At 38.4% G+C, this 19707-nt stretch overlaps 1 protein-coding gene across 8 annotated transcripts in view; it reads left to right on the forward strand.

Moving 5' to 3' along the window:
• LOC146404944 (uncharacterized) overlaps nucleotides 1-19707 on the forward strand; it is a 488622-nt gene that overhangs the window by 418145 nt on the left and 50770 nt on the right. For 3 of the 8 annotated variants that reach the window (XR_014839798.1, XR_014839797.1, XR_014839799.1), the window contains one exon: nucleotides 19242-19336. The exons of 4 other annotated variants lie outside the window; for them this stretch is intronic. The gene's annotated coding sequence lies outside the window, so the exon portion shown is untranslated. Of the gene's footprint in view, nucleotides 1-9081; nucleotides 9149-19241; nucleotides 19337-19707 lie in introns of all 8 variants that reach the window. One more of the 8 variants, XR_014839794.1, reaches the window with a different exon arrangement.

Below are 19707 nucleotides of genomic sequence, written 5' to 3' on the forward strand. Positions count from 1 at the left end.
ACATACTGTGATGAAGCTTTGTAAAAATATATGGAAAGCTCTACATCCTCCTAGATACTCAGATTCCAGAGCTGTGAACTGCCCAGTAGCTCTGACCTCCAGTCCTCACATCTGTCCTCACTCGGGTGGGATCTTCTTCTTCTGGTGGTGAACCCTTCTTAGTGCCATCTCTGTCCTGTCACATCCAGGACCCTACCACATGCACCTTTCTTCTATGTTCTTCCATGCAAGTCTTAGCTCTGGCTGGAGCTCCAGAACCATCCACTAGTTTCTAAAGTTTCTTTTCCCACTTACATATAAATTGAAGTTTTAGTATTTTCTTTCTCACAGTCATGCTGCAGGCCTGGTGTAATTTGGAGTTTTACTGATTTTCCTTTCTAGTTCTATGCCTCTTGGGGGATGTATGGAAAGAGTCTAATCTAGTGGCTCCCATTATTCTAACTGCCTTTTCTTTTAGCAGCTTATTCTCATTTCTCATCTCCATGACATTGGAGGGAGCGACAAATTTGATCTGTACAACTCCAAAGGACCCCCAAGGTGGAGACTGTGAAGAGGTGGATTCTGGCTCAGTACAGTTTTTACTGTAAAAGCTGCCCAGAGATGCAGGGATGCATTTTAGAAACTTACTATATTCCAAATTTGTATTTACTGTTGAGGAGAGGTCAAATACTTCTGCTGTTCTTTTTTTTTTAATTACTTAATGAATTTTATTACATTTATAGGTGTACAACAATCATCACAACCAAATTTTACAGCATTTCCACCCCAAACCCTCACTGCATTCCCCCACCCCCCAAACTAGGGCCTCACAACTAAAGAGAGACAGATATATCAAGAAATAAATGCGATCAAGGATCATAGCCATTAGGACAGTAGCACATACTGGACATGCTGGGGCCACAAAGGAGGGGGCAGTCAAATCTACTAGCAGGATACAAACATCAGATGGGAACATTGTCTGAATGTCCCCAGACAGGATTTCTTCCTGCCCAGTGAACTACCTTTTAGAATTTATTTTTGATAGAAATAATACTTAACACTTAAGACTCCTTCCCTATGGGCTATTGTGTTCTGTTTGCTCAGAAATTTTCTCCAGACACAACAAATAAATGCATGGGAAGAATATGAGATATGAGTACATTAGAAGGCAGCCAGAACACATGTTGTGCTTAAAATAAGCAACTGACCTTTCAAAGACCAAAGGCAAGACAAGAAATCCTTGTCTCGGTCTTTAACCTCACACACATTCTTCCCTGGAGAGGATGGCAAGAGTCATAGTCACTTCATTTAGGTAGCCAGGAAGGAAGAAATGACCAGTCACTCACCTGTCAGAATTCTGGACTAGCCAACAGAGACTCCAGTTAGGAACCAGAGGGCTAGAAACCCTTTTCCTGCTATCAGAAATGTGAAGTTAAGGAGAAAGGGGACTAGATCCTCAGACCCACATTCAAATAAAGTTCAAGTCAGTGAGAGGTATTAAAGGACACTTTTATTTAAAAAGGTAGAATCAAGACTCTCAAATATATATATATATATATATATGCTCTCAAACATATATATTTCATATATATATATAAACTTGACAGGTGTCAAAGATGAATTAATTAACTCATTTACTAATGAGAAGAACAATAAAATGTTGCAACCGGTTCAAAGGAGAATTCAAAGAGAATATATATATGTATATATGTAAATTAAAGTTGTCACACACACATATATATGTAAAGGAATATTGTACCAAGGAGATGCTAGTGGGATCACTTGTCTTCTCCACTGGACAAAATGCATTTGTCTATTTATGCCCAAGATCGTTTGTATTGTTGTCAGTTATCTACGATTTATTAATACTAAAAGACAAAGAAAGGCACAAAGGCTCAAGAAAATCAGATAAACCCGAAAGGAATGCTGGACCATCCCTACATTTCCACGGGGTTCACTCTGTCATCTTTCTGGTCCATGGCAGGATCTTTCACAGATCCTCCCCAGGGACTGCTCAGGCTCGCAAGCAGCTGCAGGTCAATGGCCCAAGGGACAGAGTAATATCTACCTCATCACTGGAGTCAGTCTTTGCTTTTCCTACTCTCGCCCCTTCAAACAGCAGCTCTTCTCTCCAACGGACCCTAGAAATAAACCATTCGTATCTGTGTCCTCTGTGTCCCATCTCCCACAGCAGTTCTTCTTCAGATTCTCATCCTCTCCAGCTTATACTATTAACTATGTACAAATTCCAGTTTGTTGCAAGTGTATACAGACCAAGCAGACATAAATGCATATAGAGATTCACATGCAATCATGTCTGGCATATCAAACTGCCCTCTCTTATACCTGGGTTATCCTCTCTGAGTGGACCTCTTTAACTGGAAACCTCCTGGAGAATACTTACTGTTTCCTTCTCTGCGCCCCCAAAGTACTTAATTGGCCCCTTTCTTAGAGCTCTATCTCAGATTTGTTCTAGATTTAACTTTGCAGACACTCGTCTTCCTTAACTGCAAAAGGTGCTCCCTTAAAACAAGGGTCATGTTTTTATCATCTTCATGCCTCTTCCTCCTCACTCAATTATTTGTGAAAGGTCAGATGATTCAGCTGAATTATAAAGGAGTTTATTGTGCATCATCAAATAAGACCTGGAAAGTCAACTGAGGTGTATGGCCTGAAGTGACAGTCAGAGGAAAAGCAGAGCTGTGCTACGGACGGGAACAAACAAAAGACCAGAGTTTGAGGGTCACTGAGATGAAGAACCTTGGGGAGCAAATAGTGTTAAATCCCTTCAGTGGGTCCCCATTTCTAACAGAACAAGATCACCTCCTGGAAACGAGGCCCCCTATGACCGAACCCACCAGCGTACCTATATCATCTCAACTCTTTTCATTCATTTTCCCAGATTTACACAGACTGCTTGCAATTTTCCAAACATTTCATGCCATTTCAAAACCTATGCCTTTGTACCATTCTGTCTGGAATGTTTGCTGTTCTAGGGCTAGAGGTCAAATGCCATCTCCTTTATGAAACTGTCCCTGACCTCCTTAAGTACAGTGGACCACTCTCAGCCATCCGGGCCTTTCCCACCTCCCCACCTGTGAGTCAGATTCAATGAGACCCATAAGGGCCCTGGATTGACTCTTCCAGATACTAACATGGCTTTCTCTGGCCACACAGAGAACACTGGAATTTCAGAAATTTGCTAGATGGACTCATACCTTTCCAGTCACATTTTCTTCCCTTTGGAAGGAGGGTCTCTCTCCTTTCCTTTAATCACTCATCCCTCAGGGAGGAACATGCCTTTACTCAACTGTCAGTTTGGTAAAACAAAGCAAAACAAAACAAAACAAAAAAAACTGGGGTTGAGATGTTAAGCTCCTCCTCTTCCCTTTGCTCCTTGAAAACTGGTACCTTCGGTGAGTACACTTTCGCTCTTCTCCTCCCGGCTGTAAATTTGACAGGCAGGACCCAGTGTGAGGAGATCTAGAGTTTTCCTTTGGTGTTGGATAGCTTGTTATTATAGCATGCCTGGGCTGCATTATCCAGGAGCAGCTTAATTTCAATGGTGAAAATAATATCTTGATCTCTGACTTACAGTGAGAGGAGGGTGCTGTTGTTTGGGGTCCCTCGGGCCCTCAATAGCACTGGTTTCCATTGCAGAAACCATACCTCCGCTCCCAAATAATTCTTTGTCCTGGTTTTGCACGGAGCTCCCTGGTTCTGCAACAGCAACCATGAGAGGCGAGGCCAGAGAGGACGGGAGAGTAGAGGGTGGGATGGGGGCAGGTCATGTTCTCCAGCTTGTTCCAGGAAGGTTTTCCTCGCTCAGAACATTGCCTCCTCCGTGGAAACTCGACTGGTGCACATAAACCCCATCATCTACAGCCAATTTCTAAAACCGTTAAGTGAAAGGAAACATTTTACGTTGCTGAGGTTTGGGTTTGTTTTTTTTTTTTTTTTTTTCTTACCTCGAAGTCCTCCATCACAGCTCACAAAAGCCTGCCATGCAATTATTCCAATCTGACAGGCACTTCACAATTTCCCTCAGCACGTAAGTGGGTTTACTTCCTTTAGCTCTTTCATTTTTGCCAGAGAGACTGCAATGAGTCAGCCTCTCCTATTGCCTCCCCTTTGTCAAGCATCTTCCTTGAGGAGGACGACGGCAGGCACTGGTTAGAACTTGTGTTGTATTTGTAATCGGGGGCAGACTGACAAGCTTTGATCTGACATTTCCAGTTTTAGTTTGGAATGATTTTGCCGTGTTAACTCAGAATTGACTTCGGAGTTTCATTAGATGCCTCTGGTGATCTAAGTCTTACTTCATTGTCCTTCCCATTTCGTCCAGGATTGCGTCCCAACTATTGTCCTAATTTAGCCCAGTTTTCTTTCCCAAAGTGATCCCCCCTGAGAATATGAACTTTTTACTTAATCATTCCTACACATTCATCGTTGCCGAGGTAGCTTCCTCTTCCCTCGATGCTTTTGCTGACGCGCTTCCTCTTTGGAAATGCTATTGCCCTTTTTGCTGCTGATCCAAGTCTACCCTTCAAAGGTCGCTTCAACTCCTGCTTCCTCCAATAAGGTGTACATCTTGCCCTGAATACTCCCATCTTTTTTTTCACCTGTCAATACTGCTTCGTGGCCTATTTAGTTGTATTGGTTACTAATATCATCCCTTATAGAAAACTGACCTTCCTATATCTCAGAGAGCACTTAGAATTATCAGGGAACCAGAAAAACAACAGATAATTACTTAACATTGCGATAAGTATATACTGTTGATAGAGGTAAGGGTAGGGGCCTGTTGATAGAGGTGAAGGGTATCTACTCCATGTTATAGATAGGGAAAGGCTTCCTGCCTTGAGCATCCGGGAGCCAGTCAGTATTAATGAGGTTGCTCATGGTTTACTCCACCTCGACATGACAGCACGTGCAAGGACCCAGAAGAATGGGCAGGCCTGCCGAATTTGGAGATTTGCAGGCAGGGACTAATGGTCTGGGGTAGACATCTGGCAGAGCTGGGAGAGCAAGCCTGGTTCCTTAGGGTCCAGAGGGTGGATGGCCTTGCAGGCTAAGGTACAGAGCTTGGTATGTGCTACAAGGGCTGGAACGTGGGGAAAGAGTTTTCATTAGGCTACAATTCTTTAAATGATCAGATACTCTAGAGAAAGTGCATTCAAAGTGCTGTGTTAGATGACTCACAGGTGGACAAAACTGATTTTTCTTCCCTAATTAGAGGATTGTTACAAGAACCCAGTCACGCAATGAAGAAAGCACAGATTAACTGAGGTCCTGGGTTATTTCTTGAGGTGAATATTCTCTCTCGATTGGCTTCACTAAGTTCCACAAGGGCAAGAATCTGGCCTGATTTATTTCTGCTTCCTCTTCCCCACTTGAATGTGTCCTGCTGGGCACAGGCACATAGCAGGCACTCGGTCAGGATGCCTTATGCAAACTGCCACGCTTATTTTCTCCCTTCTTGCTTCTCCAGCGGAATCAGGGTCTATGTGTCAGATCTGTCCCAAGTCCAGTAGCTGTTCCTGAGTGAACGTTCCTGTCTCATTGCCCCTGGCTCCTACTGCAAAGAAAACCACACTCGTAATTCTGCGTTTATCCTTGTGCTGCCTTTTGTTATACTTTGCACGCATCAAGATGCGTTCTTAAACAATATATTCTCAAGTTTTGCATGTTTCTCAACTTTATAAGACCAGATTCGTATTGGATGCATTCTGCTCTGAGTATTCCGTTTCTGAGATTCATCCATACTAATAACACTCATTTTCACTGTCCTATACAATTCATTAAGTGCGACTATCTCAGTGTGTTTATCCACTGCTCTCACAGTAGACAGCTGGGCTCTTTTTGTCCACTGCAGTGTTGTTGTGATGGACTTCCTTTTGTATATTTCCCAGTGGATTTACCACTAGCTGATTCTGTGACTAGAATCAAAAATGATAAACTTCCAATTTTGACTCATCTTGATATTGCAAATTTAGATGAGATGAGAGGTTTTTTACATGAATGGAAAATAGAGAGATAACTGATATTTCCTTTCTCCACAAATAAAAATATAGTTGGAACTGATACAGTGTTTACATTTCCATGACCATAAGAATATAATAAACCAATAGTGCTGCTAGAAATTAGCCTGTTGGAGCAAAGGTCTTGTGAAGATTAAATATTGCCTCTAATTATTCTGCTTACATACCTTTATCTTATATTTGCTGATAATTAATGAGAAGAAATAAGACCCCCAGAGAATTATAACTGCCTGACTATAAGGTTTGTAAATGCACCCATTAACCCCAAAACTTAAGATAACAAAGATTGCCAAGCATATATGTTTTAAGAAATTGCAACTATTCTCTCAAAAGACGAGAAATAATTGTTCTAGGAAACTTGATTTTCTTACATAAGCTATAATTCACCATCCTTGTGGTAATTCTGTATGCTATTTTTTGTTCACCAAAGAGCATTTTGACTGGCTCTCAACTATAGCCATGGTCATTGGAGCTGACCCTGCTGGCTCTGATCCAAACACAAGGTGAGGCTCTTATGTTTCACAGTGATGTGGGGCAAGGAGCTCTATCAGAGCGTCAGAATCCTTCCAACTCGGTCTTATAATCTCAGCACTGCCTTCCTTAAAGAGCTGAGGATGTCAAGTGACGTCAAACATGCAGGAGTGCTTTGTGAGCAGTAAAATTCTGGACACATGTAATGGATGAGGAGGAGGAGGAAAGGAAGGAGGAGAGGGAGAACAAAGATTACGTTACTCTTGTTAACAGAAGGTACTGAGAGACATTAGGTTCCTGACTGAGAATGGGAGTGGATGTTAGGGTGCAGTCTGAATCTCTGAATTGTATGCTGCACTCGATGTGTCAGTCCATGTCACACTGTTATGGATGGAATTGTGTCCCTCTGAAATCCATTGACATCCTAACCCCCCTGGGATCTCAGGAGATGACCTTATTTGGAAATAAAGTCATCACAGATATGATTAGTTAAGTTAAAATGTGATCAGGCTGGAGTAGGGTGGGGCCCCTAATCCATTAAGACTGGGGACCTTATGAAAAGGGAAAACTTGGACAAAGACCCCTCCAAACACACATACCCCCATACTCATTCATAGGCAAAATGATGTGTGAAGATGAAGTCAGAGTCCAGATATAATGTGACTTGGTCACTTTGCTGTACAGTAGAAAATTGACAGAACACTGTAAACCAACTATAATGGAAAAAAATAATTAAAAAAATAAAAAAGATGAAGTCAGAGACTGGGGTGATAGTTCGATAAGCCAAGGAACTCCAAGAATCGGTCTCCCTCATGGCCCTCAGAAAAAAAAATCAAGCTTGCCCACAGCTTGATTTCAGACTCTGTCCTCCAGAACTATGACACAACAAATTTCTGATGTTTAAACCACTCAGTTTATGGAACTTTGTTATAGCACTCTTAGTAAACTAATACACACACCACCCTGCACACAGTATTGTATTATTAAGGGAAATTATTGCAGCATTTGACCAGATTTATAAACACTTTTCACAGTGACAGAATTGGTAATCAACACTAAGGTCAGGAAGTCCATGGTTAGCATATTTATACACAGAGAATATTTGTTGGTGACTAATGAGGGCAGAAATTAGTTAATCTCATCAGTGTGAAAATAATTTGAGAAAAAAAAAAGTTTTCCAAATAGCAAAGCAAGGATTCATTGATATAATATATTTGGTGATGCTGAGGACTTTGTAAGAAATGTGCTTATATCCTGTTTGATGAATAGAAGTTGGTAAAATTTTTCTTGAAATCACGTTGGTACAATATATTAAGTACCATAAAATACGATCTTCAGATTCTGGTAATCTCCCTTAAAAGAGGAGAAGATGAAATTCAGACGTGCAACTATGGATAAAATATCTCTTCCAGTGTTTTTGGTTGTTGTTGTTGTTCACGTAAGACAGGATGAAATTAAATGCCCAAGTAACATGGAAATGGTTAAATCAATTCTAACAGATCTTAATTTTAATTATTTTAATAATGTTTAAAGTAGACATCTGAGTGACAAATACAGAATATATACACAGCGGGAAATTCTCAAGTCTAATACAGACTGCTTGGGGTCCCCAAGACTCTTTCAGGGAGTCTATGAAGGTAAAACTATTTTCAAAATAATGCCAAGGTAGTATTTTCATTTCACTCCCTTTCTCTCATGAATGTATGGTGGAGTTTTTCAGAGGCTATAGAACACATCATAATTATCTGAAAAAGCTGGTGAAGTACTCTTTCCTTCTCCAATTTCCCATCTGTAGAAGGCTGGATTTTTTTTTCATGTATTTCACCTAAAACAACATATCAACAATAGGATGCATGCAGAAGCAGATGTGAGAATCCAGCTGTTTTCAATTAAGTCAGACATTAAAAAGATTTGTTAAAATGATGCCATTTTTTCACAAAATTTTCGATTTTGAAAAAACATTGTTACTTTTACTAAAACATATCATTGTATTAACATGTAATATAGAATTTATTATTGCCATTTTAAACAAATAAAAACATATATTTTATTTTTGATTATTGTTTAATATCCAACAGTATAACAAAGCACATACTAAACAATATTTTGGAATCTTCAATAATTTTAAGATATAAAATGGTTCTGAGGCCAAAGAGTTTGAGAACCCCTGTTTTAGAAAATATTGCTCCAAATATATAAAAAGGAGCTGGAAGGAATTTCTGAGTTATTGGGACAATGTTGACTTGCTATGAGTGATTATCTGTGGATGTCGGGATATGGACCATTGTTAATTTAATATCTTTACTTTTCTGAGTTTCCAAAATTTTCCAATTTAACATGCATTTCTTTTATATGAGATGAAATATAATTTTTTAAATCTGCAGTTTCTGTTCTTTACCTTTAAAAACAAAACAAAACTTTCTGCCCTTAAGCCACCATTTAGAACCTAAAATTGTAAAGTGTCTCGTAATAATACTTGCATAGACAGTCTCAGCTCACAAAATTCTTCCAGATTTAAGGTCTGCAGATAAATGAACCACAAGCTATACAGAAGTAGGACTTACAAATGCAATTTTCATTGCACATGCAGTTTCCAAAGAAATGGCCTTTGAAACACCAGTGAGCAGAGAAGGTATCTTATTCATGCCAAGACTAAGGTAAAAATTCACTTTGAATTTATTTATTCATAGATTCTATTGCCCTAGAAGCTTGGTGTTGTCAGTGACCTGAAATCTCTTATCCATTTCAAAAGTTCACCAATACAAGAAGGCTTCCAGCTCACCGTCTATGTTCCCAGTGACCAATGGTTTGACTAATGCACTGCACTATTAAACAGCTCTATTGTTAAAAAAAAAAAAAAAAAAAAAAGTAAGTCTGGAGTTTCCGTTGTGGCTCAGTAGTTAACGGATCTGACTAGGAGCCATGAGGTTTTGGGTTCGATCCCTGGCCTTGCTCAGTGGGTTAAGGATCTGGTGTTGCCTGGGAACCTCCATATGCTGTGGGTGAGGCCCTAAAAGGACAAAAGACAAAAGACAAAAAAAAAAAAAAAAAAAAAAAAAAAACCTACTTGAGTTACGATCTGCAAACTGGTATTGGGGCCAGAAAAGTAGCCCTTCACTCTCTTAGGAACATCCTAGGATCTACTTAGCCACTCTCTGGTTAAGCCACTGCTCTAGTTCCAATTTATACATCCTCCAGCCAATGTTACAGCCTACCTAGGATTTTATCCTTGGTTTCCAGAACTTCTAGGGCATATATTGCTTTGGGCACCTTCTGCCGCTCCTCTGCATCTGTATCAAAACATTAACAAGCTGGACGGGGTCTTCTGTTTCCTTCCTTTGCTCCCACTTGGTGCTTTCTGCGCAGCCACTCTGTAGATTGATTGGTTTTTGATAACATCAGCTCTCTCATGGATTTGCTCTGGAATATTTTGGGATTATTTTAGTCTCCTTGTCTCTTGTGGGATAATTATTAGACTAAATTAGACTCTTGTTCTTTCACTAAATCATCATGGCTCCCAGAATCCTGAGAGTAACATGAATTAAAACAGAAATGTTTGTCTGCTTGAATCCTAAGAAATTTGATTAGCAATTTGGCAAATTTCTCTGTCCTTTGCGACTAGTCAATGTCCCAGATCAATTCTCACCCAGACAGGTTTTCATAAATATTTTATAAACCCCCAAATGCCCATAGCTTTCCAAATCCCTTGCCACTAATTTCGTCCTTCTCCCAGAAGAAGACTCTAAGTACACAAGAACATATGGAGAATAGGAACATATGGCAGTTTATCGGGATAGACAAGTTACTAAGATGGCCTTTGCCCTTAAACTGGAAGCCTGGAGATTCCTGATAGGCCAAGACTCAGGTCCACCATACCTCAAGCTGAAACTGGAAATTCCCAAAGATATGTAAGACATATAAATACACTTTCCCTATTTTTCTTACCTCTAGCTTTCTCTAATGGGTGCTCAAAATGAAGGCATGTTTGTTTCAAAAAAGAAAACATTAAGCAGAAGGCTATAAAAACATGCATCTCACTCATTTTGCTCTGAAGAGTTAGGTAGGAGAATAGCAAATTTGAAGTTTTGAGTTTATATTGAATCTGTTTTAAATGAGAACTTTGTATGAGGATGGAAATTAGATCTTAACATCATGAGGTAGCGTATAAAGACTTCTTGGACAGTTCCAGATACACAGTAGAGTCAAGATTGTTGCTGCCATCACTCAGTCTCTTCTTCATGCTGCATAAAACCTGAACTATTTTTATAACTGCAGTTTATGGTAGAGAACATAGCAACTCCTTTTCAATATGAAAAAATGTTGATTAGACTCTCCTGAGCCCATCACCCTTTCTTATTTACCCATCAGAATGGGAGCTATAACATGACAATCAAATGCATTGTTGCTTTTGCATAGTCTTCTTTTACTGCTAGCAACTTTCATACTTTATAAGGTATTGGGCAAACACTTTCTGAAAGTGTGATTTTCCTAAGTTCTGGTCTTAACAAAGCCAGGTCTCATAGATAGAAGCCACTAGCCTGTACCTCCCCCCTTACGTTATTTTCTTTAGCCCCTCAACTTCTATTGACACAATGAGCTACCTATAAAAATGGTGTCAGATCATGCAATTCAGGAATTCCCGTCGTGGCTCAGTGGTTAACAAATCCATCTAGGAACCATGAGGTTGCGGGTTTGATCCCTGGCCTTGCTCAGCGGGTTAAGGATCTGGCGTTGTCGTGAGCTGTGGTATGGGTCGCAGACGCGGCTCGGACCCCACGTTGCTGTGGCTGTGGTGTAGGCCGGCGGCTACAGCTCTGATTCGACCCCTAGCCTGGGAACCTCCATATGCCGTGGGAAGTGGCCCTAGAAAAGGCAAAAAGACAAAAAACAAAAAAAAAACATGCAGTTCATTGTCAAGCAGATGACTTCTTTAGCCAATGTCAGATAAAGAAATTGCCTCACATTCTTCATAGGAGTCTAACAAATCTTATATCAATCTGTTACATCCAAGATTATATTAATCTTTTCATTAATGCTGTTGCAGCTAATCACAAAATGATGACATAGTTCCTTTTTCAATGTTACAACTTCTCTCCATATCTTCAGAAGGCCATATTACACGTTTATGCTCTACTTGTAATCTGTGCTTACTTTCATATGTATCTACTTGCAAACATGCATCACAGATGCAGGCCTATATTTATTTATATATATGCATGTATGCATATATAGACATATATATGAGTTTTATTTGTAGTGTGTTTCACAATACTGTGTGTGCATATTGTGTATCCACATGTATATACATACACACAAGTATATATGAACATGAGTGTTTTATATATATATATGTATGCTTCATATGCTTTCACGTGTTCCTGTGGGCTTGCCATGCAAAAGTGAGATGCGTGAGTTTCCTTCTCCTTGGAAACCAGAGAGTTCATCATATTCCTCTTATTACATAAGCTGGCTAAGTTGAAAATCAAGAGGTTTATCAGGAAGAAATGGATTTTGCAGTTTCACACTGTATGTGTTATTTCTTCCTCACTGGTCAACAAGCTCTACTGACATGTGTTTCACTGATGAATCATCACTCTGAGAACGGCAGTGACGTGAGGCTGTTTAAGTAAAGTAACTTTGGGGAAAAAGTTATAATTTTCAAATTTGCTTAACATTACCAATAAAAGAGATTTATTCTTATTTTGTTCTCTCAGAGTCTTGGGTATATTTGGTCATGCTGACCAGATTTATCTATGGAAACTATTGAATTTCATGCATAGCTGAGTTCATGCACAACAAAAAAAAAGTGGGTATGGCTGTGCTGAGATGGAGGGTAGCAAGGATCTTGGCAGGTTGTGTGGTCTCCCAGGGCTCAGCAGCTGTCTTCCCTGGTTTTTGGTAGCAAAATCCAATTTCCATTCTCTCCACGCAGGCTGGGAAACAGGGGGGGGTCCACACTAGCTCACAGAATTTTGGCTTCCTCATTTGTGAAATGTGACCAAACATATTAATCTCAGTGCAGGCAGGAGATTAGAAGAAGAATATCAGATGGGGATGAACAAATTGCAATCATCAAACAAACCGCCATGACAGTGCCAGATCAGGACTGGAGACAGAACTGAGGTTAAGGAACAAGAATGTAAATAAAATGGGGCTTGGAAGAAGCTCACAGTTTTTGAAATGTTAGCCTGCCCTCATACATACCTGGAAGGCTTCCAAAGTATTTCTTGCTAGAACACAATTCATATCAATCAACTGCCCAATGCAGATAACTTCATAGGTTCTCTTCTCAGTTTACTACTTGAGGCCCTCTGTCATTAAACTTTAGTTTCTCTTTATGATGTAATTGCCTGTGCTTGCTTTCTCAAGCCCTCTGCTGAATGACTCTTCACTTCCTATGCTAACCCAGACCATCTAGTCCCCCTTAAATCTGCCTGTAGAAAATACTTCATCAAATTTCTTCTCTGATTCCCTGGCCTGGATTTGTTATCTCTCTCTTTCTCTCTCTCTGCCTCTATCTTTATCTCCTATATAGAGTTTTATTTGTGTTCTTCTCATGACATTTACTTCTTCTGTTTTGGATTACAATCCAAACTACATGCTACATGCTTGATCTATCAGACTCTCATAAAAGGACAGGGCACTGCTTCATTTGTGAATTCTCACAGTACCTAATGGAGACCCTTGCATGCACAAAAGAGGTCAAAAATCATTATTTGATAAATGAATAAGTGCATAAATGATTGCAAGGCACCAGTGATTTTATTTCTAAATGCTACTCTAACATTAACCTATTATCACAGCACCTCAATTCACTTACCTCTACAATAAAAAATTAGCACCATCTTACTATTTTAGAAGAATTATATAACCATATACAGATGCTTTCACAAGTGTATTCTACCAAAAGTTAAAAGCCTTATCATTCCAATCTTACTCAAAATGCTCCAGGGCAGGATTTCTCAACCATGGCACTATTCTTTACTGTGGGGGAGATCCTGTGTAGTGTGAGATGTTTTAGCAGCATTGCTGACCTATCCACTAAATGCCAGTAGCATCTGCCCCTCATGTCATGTCAATAAAAATAATCTCCAGATGCTACTAAATGTCCCTAGGGAAACAAATGGCCTACAGTTGAGAGGCTAGAAAAGAGATAATAATTCCAAATCTACAATGACAGCACATAACAGGAAAATTATAGACTCAGATTTATTCATGCATACAGATGTAAAAAGTTAAGCAAAACATTAGGAAACTAAATTCAAAGGTATGTAGACAAAAATATACAAAACTAGGTTTTTCTCAGGAATGATTTGTAGATTTTTCAGAATCTGTAAGTATCTATTGCCACATGAACAGATCAAAAGATAAAACCTATATAACCATTCCATTAGTTTCAGACTAAGGATTTAATAAAATTCAACACTGACTCATTATTCAAACAAACCAAAAGACAACTATTAACAAACCAGGTATAGAAGAATATTCCATTGCTTATTAATGTTATATATTTATAAAAGGCAGTATATAACATTTTAAATAGAGGAGTATTAGAAAGAAGCCCCATAGCATCAGAAGAAGGCCATATTTGCCCCCATTTCCACTTTAATTCAAAATTATGTTGGAAATCTTAGCCATAACAATATGACAAGTAAGATGAAATTAAAAATATTAGGAAGAAGGAGATAAAACTGTCATTATCAACATAGAAACCCTCAAAGTATCCAAGGAAAATTACTATAATTTCTATACACAAATGGAAAACATACATTTTAAAAGTTATATTTTGATACGTTAGCCAAAACTCTAAAGTCCGTGGGAATAAACCTAGCAAAAGAAGTAGAAGATACAAATGCTAAAGAAATGATAACCTTTATTTAATATGTTTAAGGAGAAGCAAAAACTTCCAAAGAGATTCAGTGTTCATGAATAGGAAGATTTAAATAGTATAGATATCAATTCTCTCTAATTAGTGGCTAGAACTCCAATTAAACCACAATAGTTTTTGTTCTAGGTAGAAATTTTCAAGCTGAACATTCTAAAATGCATATTAAAGAGTAAAGAACTAAGAATAGACAGGCTATTTAGAAGGAAAAAGAAGAGAAGGAAAAGGAGGGGGTAAAGGAAGGGAAGAATGGAAGATACGCTCCATCTCTGATATTAGATCTTATTATAAAGCTAAAATAATTAAGACAGTGTGATATTGGTATAGGAATGGACAACCAGATCAATGAAACACAAGACTGAGCCTGATACATGATAGTGATGGTATGACAGATGTGTGGGAAAGAGGCTCTACTCAATAAATAGAGTTGGGGGATGATAAAAAAATGACTCTACAGGTGCAGAGAAATGGACATATACAAAAAATCAACTCCTGATGAATTAAGGACTTAAATATCAACATTAAAGATATAAGTAGGAAATATAAATATTATTCAATTTGAAAAAAAATTTATCAATGTTATGCATTTATCTTCTCCTCTTCTTCTGCTTTCCCATTTACCTTCACATCAAAAAGAATAAAATACTTAGGAATAAACCTACCTAAAGAGACAAAAGACTTATACTCTGAAAACTATAAGACAGTGATGAAAAAAAACCAAAGATGACACAAACAGATGGAAAGATATACCATGTTCTTGGATTGGAAGAATCGATATTGTCAAAATGATCTGTATTACCCAAGCAATCTACAGATTCAGTGCAATTCCTGTCAAATTACTAAGGACATTATTCACAGAACTAGAGCAGAATATTTTAAAATTTGTATGAAAACACAAGGAACCCCAAATAGCCAAAACAATATTTAAAAGAAAAACAGGAGGAATCAGGCTTCCTGTCTTCAGACAATACTACAAAGCTACAGTTATCAAAACAATGTGGTCCTGGCACAAAAAAGCAGAAACACAGATCAATGAAAGAGAATAGAAAGCTCAGAAATAAGCCCAAGCACCCATGGTCGACTAATCTATAAAAAAGGAGGCAAGAAAATACAGTGGAAGGAAGATTTTCTCTTCAGTAAATGGCACTGGGAAAACTGGAAAGCTACATCTAAAAGAATGAAATTAAAACACTACCTAACACCATACACAAAAATAAACTCAAAATTGATTAAAGGCCTAAATATAAGGCCAGATACTATAAAACTCCTAGAGGAAAACATAGACATAATGGCTCTTTGACAACATCTTGTTTAATCCACCTTGAATAATGACAATAAAGACACAGATAAACCAATGAGACCTGATTAAACTCAAAAGCTTTTGCACAGCAAAGGAAACCATTTTAAAAACAAAAAGAAAACACACAGAATGAAAGAAAATTTTTGCAAAAGAAGCAATAGACAAAGGCCTAATTTCCAAAATATAAAAATAACTCATACAACTCAACAACAAAAAAATAAACCACCCAATTGAAAAATGGGCAGAAGACCTAAATAGACATTTCTCCAAAGAAGACATATGGTTGGCCAACATGCACATGAAAAATGCTCAACATCACTAATTATTAAACAAGTGCAAATCAAAACTACAATGAGTTACCACCTCACACCAGTCAGAACGTCCATCACTAACAAGTCAACAAATAACGAATGTTGGAGAGTGTGGCAAAAAGGGTACCCTCCTTCGCTGTGAGTGGGAATGTAAATTGGTACAACCACTATGGAAAACAATATGGAGGTATCTCAGAAAGCTAAATATGGAACTAACATGTGATCCAGCAATCCCACTCCTGGGCATCTATCTGGACAAAACTTTCATTGAAAAAGATACATATACCCCTATGTTCACTGCAGCACTATTCACAATAGCCAAGACATGAAAACAACAACCTCCATTGACAGATGGATGGTTTAAGATGTGGCACCTATATACAATAGGATACTACTCAGCCATGAAAAAGGACAAACTAATGCCATTTATGACAACATAGATGGAACCAGAGATTCTCATACTGAGTGAAGTAAGTCAAAAGAGAAAGACAAATACCATCTGATATCACTAATTTGTGGAATCTAAAACATGGCACAGATGACCCTATCTACAAAACAGAAACATATTCTTTTGGGATGCAAACTGTTATATTTGGAATGGATGGGCAATGGGGCCCTACTGGACACCACGGAGGACTCTGTGTGATTGGGTCATTTTGTTGTACAACAGAAATTGAAAAAACACTGTAAATCAACTATACTTAAAAAAAAGAAAAAATTATATGGTATAATCTAAGTTTTAGGTTATGGATAGACTTGATCTATTTGCTATGGAACATGCAGTTTGGTGAAACTACTTAAAAAAATGTCTTGTCACTATTTTCAATGTTGCACATTCTCATACTTTACATTCTAGACATTTTATTCTAAGGTATTTACCCAAGAGACAAGAAAAAACAGATTAAGTAAGACATTTAAAGATCACAGGAGATGGTAACATTTAGCTCCATAATCAGGGGGAAAAAGATAATATTAAAAACCAATACAGAAATACAGAAATGAAAGCCAATTCAAAACAGTAAGAATAGAACAGCTTAAAATAGAGTAAAAATGGATGGAACTCCATAAACTTGAGAAAAAGTTACGGAAAAGTAGTTGGCAAATTTCAAAGAGATCAAAATTATTACAGAAAACTGGTACCTATGTTAAAAAAGACAAAGGATACCCATCTTTCATGTGATAGGTTCTCTTAAAAATAAAGAATAAAATAAATGAAACAAAATATATTCAAATATATAACGCAAAAAACTTCCCCAAAACGTAAAGCAGGTACATGTAAAGTTTGAAAGGGCACCGTTTTGGAAAATTAATACAGAACTATACAGACAGGGACTTCGGTGAAGTCGCTGAACTTCCAGGATTAATAAAACAAGAGCGCTCAGAGATTTGACATTGTTTATAAGAATAAACTGATAACTCACAGCAAGTCCATCTAAATAGGGAATGAGGACTAAAAACAGTGGGAATTATGGTTACAGAAATGTGTAAATATGATAAACAACACTGTTGGACAGAATAATAGAAATTAGGAAATGAATATTCTTAATAATGAAATTAAGAGTAAATGTGATTAAATTGATTTTCTCATTTTTCATAGCAGAAGTTCAACATAATGTTAAATGTACGTGCTTCAGAAAATAGATTTATGAATATTGTTTATGATTATTGCTGTAACCACAGCAAGACCTAAGAATGTATTATAAGCTCTCCAGATTGTCTGAAGGAAATGCACACGTACACGTAAACACATCAGCAAGAACAAAAAATAAAAATCATACATTTTAATGTTTTTCCCTTGCTTCAGATATAAATATGTGGATGTATTTATTCCTGTTTCTTATTGGCAATGCCTAGAGCAACATACCTCACAAAGTATATTCTCAGAAAATCCGTATTATGTTGGAGGATATCAGGGTCACTTTAAGGCCCTTGATCCCATTGCCTGTACCAATTCCTCCCAAGATGTCCCACTGCCCCCCCCCCCCGCCCCCGCCACCTACTACACTGGCCCTTCTACTCTCTGAAGTCTTGTAGATTCTGTTGTCTATGGCATCAGCCTTTAAATACGATTCCCACGTCAAAGAGACGATCTAATTGCAAGGAATCTGCAAGCATGAGAAAGTTACTTCCCCCGTCTGATTCAGTATCTTCTGTTGTATGATGCCCAGCGTTGCTCCTTCACCGTTTTCAGACTACATGTCTTGCTTTGCTATTAAACTCTATGTTCAGAAAAACTTAACCTCTGGTCTTAAAAACATTCTCTTTCCCATAACGTGTCAAACACTACCCCTTGCTCATAGGAAGGACTCTGTGATCAAGTATGATTGAATGAATAAAGGATTGAATGTTACAAAGTTGTTAACAGATTGCGTATATTGGCCAAATATTCTGCTAAACACTTCACACGTGTTGCATAATTCAATCTTCTTAGTGATCCTATTTCTATTTTATGCTTGAACTAAGGTATTGAGAGAGTAATAAACCTGCTCAAACCAAGATTTCAACTCAGGCAATCTGGCTCCAGGCTTAACTCCTAGGCTGCACCACAGAGATGAAAGAGCAGCATGTGTTTTTCTGAATCTTCAAAGATTTAGAATACATGGGTCACTTCCTTCAGCATACCCAGCTGCACCTGCCCCAGGGAGCTCCTCCCCCTTTCAGCAGGTGGAGAGGAATGGCCAGGGGTGGAGGGATGCTCAGTGAAGTGGATGACCTACAGGTGAGGATGGTTTACAGTCCCAGGCATCACTTCTGCATAATAGCTCCTCTGAGAGCCAGGCCCACATGGGGCACAGCTGAACAGGCAGAAGAACCAACCTTTCCACCAACCTTCTCTTCCCCTACAGACAGCTTGGGAACTGAGTGCCTCCTACCCACTAGCACAGGGAACAGCCTGGGAGAGAACTGGGAGAAGGGGGCCTTGGGCCAGTCCCAGTTTTGAGGAACCAGTCCAGGCAGTGAGTAGACTCTTACTTCCGTGTGTCTAACAAGTAAATTGTGCCATTTGAGATCTCCTGAAGCTTTTGCAGTTCTATCAGAGAGTCATCGTTATGACTATAGAAATGCGTTTGTCTTCCAGAATTTTTAGTTTTCTTTTTATTTAAAATAAACCTAAAATCATTCATTCATCATTGAATCTCCCTCAGTGGCCAAAACATTATCCCCAACTCCTTTCTGCTCCTGTAATAGCTGCCTGGTCTTGTTGTAGCACTTAGTAGATTATGATACAGTCTTTATTCCCCATTTCTCAATAGACTGTGTGCTCCTGGTATTACTCATCTCTGCAGCCCAGTGTCTGGAAGAAGCTGACACCAAGTAGACATCAATGCACTTGTAAAACAAGTAAAGGGTGAGTCAGCAGTCCAGTAAAATTAAAACTATCCAATAGAATTGAATCAAAGGGAACTGCTGAACTTTCTAACTGGAAAGCTGGTCTCCTAACTCATGATCTGGGGATAATTTCCAAAGTCGAAGCCCAATACTGAACTTAATATTGATTCAAGTAGAATTTGAAATGCAAGGAGATTGTGTATTATTCTTTGTGGCATTCAAGTCAACATTTTAATTAGTATTCAAAATGGTACCCAGTGTTACTTTAAGTATGGCACATAAAATGGTACAACATATATTTTATGTATTTCCTGCATATATAAAATAATTTTTAAAAATCCTTAGCATACACATATAATCATTTTGACATGATGGGGTATTTCCTTCTGA

The sequence above is a fragment of the Sus scrofa genome, chromosome 3, assembly GCF_054392235.1.
Source record: "Sus scrofa isolate SSC_HxYL_T2T_F1_AM1 chromosome 3, Sscrofa_HxYL_maternal_Yorkshire_Landrace_v2.0, whole genome shotgun sequence".
In the NCBI taxonomy this organism is placed as follows: domain Eukaryota; kingdom Metazoa; phylum Chordata; class Mammalia; order Artiodactyla; family Suidae; genus Sus; species Sus scrofa.